The sequence below is a fragment of the Lycium barbarum genome, chromosome 8 (assembly GCF_019175385.1).
Source record: "Lycium barbarum isolate Lr01 chromosome 8, ASM1917538v2, whole genome shotgun sequence".
Lineage (NCBI taxonomy): Eukaryota > Viridiplantae > Streptophyta > Magnoliopsida > Solanales > Solanaceae > Lycium > Lycium barbarum.
This window is the reverse complement of record NC_083344.1, coordinates 111,324,348-111,331,127: the sequence shown is the minus strand read 5'-3', so window position 1 is coordinate 111,331,127 and position 6,780 is coordinate 111,324,348. Positions and strand designations below refer to the sequence as shown.

The 6,780-nt window shown below is 35.3% G+C and overlaps 1 long non-coding RNA gene across 1 annotated transcript; it reads left to right on the top strand.

The window, feature by feature from the left end:
* Positions 1-3,473: 3,473 nt before the first annotated feature.
* Positions 3,474-6,529, top strand: LOC132606707 (uncharacterized). Its single transcript, XR_009570027.1, has 3 exons — positions 3,474-3,772; positions 4,954-5,020; positions 6,101-6,529. It is a non-coding gene; the product is annotated as an uncharacterized LOC132606707 (long non-coding RNA).
* The last annotated feature ends 251 nt before the right edge of the window (positions 6,530-6,780 follow it).

The following is a 6,780-nucleotide window of genomic DNA, read 5'->3' as shown; positions in this document are numbered from 1 at the left end:
TTTTTAGGTCGACACAAAAAAATTAAGGACAAAGATGCTCATTTTGCACTTCGTAATGCATTAATAGATCATTTTTGGGAGCATACTAGAGGTGGAAGTTGAATATTTAAGTAGTATTTAAACTAAATTTTACCATAATGTAATATGTAATGAATTATCTTGTATCTCAATGATTTCACTTTTATTTGAATTATCCGTTAATATGTATATTCTATAATATTTGCTTACAAATTATATTATTTAAAAAATTATGGTATAAAATAATTTTATTTTAAATGGTTATATAAGAAAGAAATATGAATTATATGGGATGAATATGTAAAAAAGAAAAAAAGATAAGATTTGTTTAATGGAATTAAGAAAATAAAATTTAAATAAAAGATAATAATATAATATAGAAGAGAGAGAAGAATATAAAAAAGAATATTCTTTTTTGGAGTAAAAAATAGAGTAATGGTTGGAGTTAGTTTACTCGATTTTGGAGTAAAGATTTGGAGCGAAGGGTTGGAGATAGCCTAGTATAAAAGAGAAATATAATAATTAGGGGGTCTTCACATGTGTTATTGATCTGCAGATCTAGTTGAACTAGTTGAAATGTGATTGTGATCTGATATAAACCACACCCCTTTCTCATTTTCGATCTATGCTTCTTATTTTTTCTTCTTCATTCAAAAAGGATTGTCCACTTCTTTTATATTCTATAATTTTTAGTTCCTAACATTTCCATTCTACCCTCAATAAACTTATGGGTCAAGTTTTACTTTTTTTTTTAAATTGAAATCATGATTTGGTATCCAAATCATACATTTTTGGAGAATTTGGGATTTGAAATCATGATACAAAGTTGAAGTTGAAATTTTGTACAAATTGCATAAACAAACGCTAATTTAAAATTAAAATATGAAATCATAATTTCATATCGTATGACCAACCGTCTAACACCCAAAATGAAACGATCAAGCAGTAGCTATTTGATAAGTGGACTTAAAATACTTATTTGCGCATATATATATATATATATATATAGTTGCAGCCTGCTGGGGCACCAGTTATTAGTTCTTCATCTCCATGTGAAGCCATCTATATGTAGACGAACTACTCCATTATTTGTGAGTGTTTTAAGGCTTCATCAGACAAACAGTACGTTTGGCAGCTGGATATTTCATCTTTCTCCTCATAATAAAATCAAAGTAATTAATGAGAGTTGTCGTGATCGATTAGATATTTTGATTGATATAAGTTGAAAGCTACTCTTTCTTTTTTTTGGAGTCGGACAGTGTTGCCCCACCATTTAATCGACTAGTAGGTTCAACCGGTTTAATTTTTCGAATTTAAGTTATATACGTACAAACTTTAAAAAATATTTATATGGTCAGGTCATATTTATTTGCACAACATATAACTTATCTTATTTAAAGATTTTAAATCTCACTTTTTAAAGGGATTACCTTTAAACATTGATTCGTAATTTTTATAAAAGAGATTCAAAATATAAGGAAGTAAACGCATAATTATAAGAAGTCAAAGAATATTTAACATTCACTATATATATATAAGATAATTTCGACCTTGTATATAATGTAATTTTCAGTGAAGGGAATTTAGATGATTTTTTCCCCTTCCCCACACCAGGCTCTACCCCAGCGTGTAAATAACTTTCACGTGATTTGGTAGTGTAAAAATAATTAACACTATTGATGTATGTAATTAAGTTATACACCTTTTTCACGGATCATAAAGGAATATATTATAAACTCTAAATTTCTAATATTTCAGTAAATTCGAAGTTCTCAATCCATAATTGTAAAAGTGCAATGAAGTCATAGTCATCCGAACATAACTATGGAACTCATTCAATTTAAATTGGATTGACCTCTGCGACGTGTTTGGGAAGCTTTTAAAGTAGAATAACGGATCTGATAATTAGTTTTGGTGGTAGAAGTGGTTTAGGCCTCATTTTTGTCATTAAGATTAGTACGTCTGAATCTGAATATAATGCACATCTGAATGATTAAGATGTTGTCCTAGATCTGAACACTGAATGATTAAGATTGTTTATTTTCCAACATCTGAATGTGCATGATGTATTTATTTAAACATAGTTTATATACAATTCACATAAAAAAGTTACTAAATGGTGGTGGTGATAGTTGTGATGGTGGAGGTGGTTGTGATGGTGGTGATGGTTGTTGATTGTGGTGGTGGTGATGATGATTGGTGCTAGTGGCTAGCAATGGTGGTGGTGATAGTTGTGATGGAGGAGGTGGGTATTGTAGTGACTGCGCACTGGTAGCGATTGGTGGTGATTGTGATGACAGAGGTGGTTAGTGGTTGTGTGATGGGGGTGGGTGATGGTGTGTGGGGTGGGTGGTGATGAGTGTGGTATGTGGTGATGGGTGGGTGGGGTGGGGGTGGGGGTGGGGGTGGAAAGAGGGTTGGGTGGTGGTGGGTGGGGCTGGGGCTGGGTGGTGGTTGGGAGGGGGCTGGTGGTACCTCTTAATGATATTAAAACTTTGCTCAAGATCTTAATGATTATAGCCTGTTTGGCCAAGCTTATTATTCCTCCAAAAGTATTTATTTTTTCAATAAGCGCTTATTTTTTTGCCAAGCTTTTGGGAGAAAATAAGTGCTTTTGGGGAGTAGCAGAAACAGTTTATCACATAAAATCACTTTTTAATAGCTTGGCCAAACATTAATTGCTGCTCAAAAGTAGTTTTTAAATTAATTGACCAAATACAAACTGTTTTTAGCCAAAAGTACTTTTTTGAAAAGTACTTTCGAAAAAAAGTACTTTTTAAGATAAGCTGTTTTTAGAAGCTTGGCTAAACAGGCTATTAAGACCTATCCAGAACAAATAAGTAGTCAGATCTTAATGTAAATAAACGCACTTAATAGCCTAAGATCCGAGCCATTCATATTCAGACCTTCGTTAAATATGCAAACAAATGTCGTCTTATAGTCTAGTTTTACTCTAAACCGAAACAAATGATGCAAACTCCTACCCTATCCAAGAGAATAGAATAGTACGAAGTCATAGAAACAAACAACCTTAGATAGGTGTGCAAATAGTGAAATTATCTGCATTATTTATAATCAATTTAAGAAATGATAGTTTTATATATTTAATTGAGACAAAATATTTCATTAATCTACTGTTATACCCCGTACATTTATACGACGAATTATCCGCAAGCAAATCGACTCAAGTTAAAGGCGGAATTATTTTCGGACATGAAATAAGAGCTTTTAATTTTCAACTTTGATTATCACAAAAATTGCTTATAAATTTTATTTAGCATAAAAATATTAATATTGGAGATTAGGAATTAATTTAATTATCGAAAGTGGGCCCATGACATGTGGCGAGATTTGGTTGGCCTTGAATGAAGATGGACACATGTCATGAAAATTGACACATGTCCACTTTGTAAAGATTATATAAATGAGCATAAGTGGAAGACTACACTACAATTAATCTTGCAAATTAGGTTTTAGAGAGAGGGGCTCTCAAGCCTAGAGAGAGAGGGGCTCTCAAGCCTAGAGAGAGAGGGGTTCGGGCACTGTTCACGGCGACTGTTCACAGCGGCGCCACTGTTCACGGCCGGCGCCACTGTTCACGGCCAGCCCATTTTTGCCCCCTTCTACACAATTAATTGGAGAGATTTGAAGATCAAGAGGAGGAAAAAGATGGAGCTCATGGTAGCCATGGCAACTCACGGCCATGGCTTTCTTGAAGACATTTCATGGTGAAAAATTAAAGTTTGTCTCTAAGGTAAGATTTAATTCTTTTCTACATGTTTTGGAGGTAGTTTAGACTTGTATAGCTTGGTAGATGTGTGTTGAATACAAACGGGTTATGTATGTTGATGTTGAATTATAAATTGAGCCGTGTAAGGGGGGTGTTTTGAGTAAGAATGAGGAATTGATTTTAGTAGCATTATGTAGGAATTAAATGGTTAAATTTAAAGTTGTGATTATGGACATATTGCTATCCTTGCTAAATTGAAAGGATTGAGGGTATGATTATGTTCATATGATTATTGTTGTTGTTATCATGGGTTATGTGATGAGAATAAAGGAAATTAATGGTTAGAAACTTTATAGAGGTCGTGTGGGTGTGTGAAGAGGAGTGTGGCCGTGAGCCATAGTAATGAAAGAGAATGGTGAATTAAAATTTATTTAGCTTGTTAGAGGTGTCGTTGTGACATTGATGACGTAGATAAAGGGTTAACGAGTTGAGTTGGTGTTGAAATTGGTTGTATGTTGTTATGAGAAATTATGTGATTTTTATATAATTTTTATGCAATTATGAAAGTAAGATGCTAAATGTGAACTATGGTTGTTATTAATGAATTTGGAAGAAAACAATGCGATTTGGTAGTTTCGTTGCAATTGTAGAAGTTTCGAATGGAATATGGAAATGGGCGGAATGGTTCGAATCCTTGGATATTGTTTAAAATGTTATTGAAATATGTTTGGGTAATCTTGAGTTAGTTAATGAATATGGAAAAATGTTGGTATTAGTTGGGTGGTGTGAATTTAGAATGGAAGAGTTACATTATGTGGAAAGGAAGGGAAAATTTTTGGATTGTTGGAAATGTTGTATGAATTGCTTAGAATGTCTTTAAGTATTGTTGGTATGGATTCGGGTTAGTATTTAAATATATAAGCATCGATGTTGGCTTGAAGGTAAGTCGTCGAGTTGAATTTATGAAAGTTGTTGAATGATGTAAAAGAGAGTTACTATTATTATTTTGCCTTTCGAATTGGTTATCAATGTTACTAGGTTGGTTATTGTGGTTGTTGTTGTTGATTTTGAGCGAGATAAATTCTCGGGATGGCCTATTTACAGGGGAAGTGTTGCCGAATTTTCTGTAGAATTTAATGATTAGTTTGGAATGAATGGCTTAAGTGCCCTTAGCTAATGATTGGTATTCGTTGGCGTAATTGTAGACCTTGGGGAGCCCGAGGTGTAGATTTGGATTAGCTTTAGATTGGCTATCTTGGAAGTGCGTTCGAGGTATGTAAAGCTATCCCTTTTCTTCTTTTGGCATGTCGTAGGTGTACTAGGATCGGATTCGAGCCTCGAAAAATATTCTGCTCATCGGAATCCGCATTTGAAAATATCCCTCTTTCATTCAATAGAATTGAACCCTTTTTGTATGCTTTCTTAAAAATTATGCAAACCTTCCCCAAACTTTATGAAAAGTTATAGAATGTCCGTAGAACCTTCGTAGGTGACCCCATAAGCCTAAAATGCGTAATTTGAGCCCACCGTCTTGCTTGTCCCAAGGTGGGCCCACTAGTCCCGGTTTTACCCTTATTGTACTTAAGGCTCGTTTTCGAGCAGTTTTTGGAAAGAAATGTTCTGACTACTCTTTTAACTACTAAACAAAAAAAAATTATTTTAAATAATTCATTAAGTCTTATAAATTGTTTTGGCACTCGGAACGACTTCAAAAAGGTTATGCTTCTGTAATTCATTATGACATCCGAAACTCACTTATTATGATCCCGTCTGACTTCATTGAATTGGTTTGTCATTGATATGCCTCATCGAGTCTCTGAAAATATTTATGATATTTTAACTGCATTTAGTTTCTCACTACTCTATTCGTGGATGCCCCAATGTTTCCCACACTGAGCCCGGGCCAGGATATGTTGTCAAGCGTAATCCTCTGCATTGTTCGCCGTGCCTCGATGTGAGGGGGCAGGTATACGTGTACATGGGTTTGTGGAGTATGTTGTGCCATGTACACATGTTCTGATATGATTTGCCATGGCCATCTGATATGATATACTATGTTACGGGGTTATGCCCCTATTCTGATTCTTCTGTGTTGTGGCACCAGCGTCGGGAGGGTGGCCACGTTTTGTCTGCCGAGTCCCTTGGCAGGGGCCGGATTTGATATGACATATGTTTCTGTACACACTCCGCATGTTTTGAAAATATATATTTGATACTTTGGATTTTCTACTCACTTTTTCTGTACGTTCTGTACCAGTTATGATTTTGTTTCTGTAATTCAGGCTTTAAATATTCAGTACATATTTCGTACTGACCCCCTTTCTTCGGGGGCTGCGTTTTCATGCCGCGCAGGTACCGACGACAGGTTTGCTGATCCGTCCGTCTAGGATATCTTTTCTGCCATTTGGAGCCCTCTTTTATTCAGAGCTCATCTTTTGGTACAGTCTGTCACTACTGTATTTATATATTCTCGTTCATGGGTATGGCGGGGCCCTATCCCGTCATATGATTCTGTCGGTCTGTTTAGAGGTCTGTAGACATGTTTGTGGGTTGGGGTCTTTCTGTACGGATGCGTGTATATGTTGTGTTTGGGCGATCCCATTCGCCGCGGCGGCCGGTCCGCATATGTTTAAATGTTGTTTTGTTGGCCCTGGGTGGTCATTGTTGGTATTATCTGTGCGCAGGGTTAATTTGGATAGTCTGTAAAACAAAGGAAACTCTGCCGAAATTTTTCTGGAAATTATCTAAATTTGAAATATAGCCTTGTCGGCTTCTGCTATATACTTGAATGCGTTTGATAAAAATTTGAGATAGCATTTGATAGATGTGTTTGGGTGCCCAGATCGGGCACTAATCACGGCCTACGGGGTTGGGTCGTGACATCTACTTACAAAATTAATTTATAAGTTGATCAAATCACAAATACTCTCTCTGTTTCAATTTGTTTGAACCTATTTCCTTTTTAGTCCGTGCCAAAATGAATGACCTTTTTCCTAATTTGAAAACAAATTCACTTTATGAATGATTTGCAG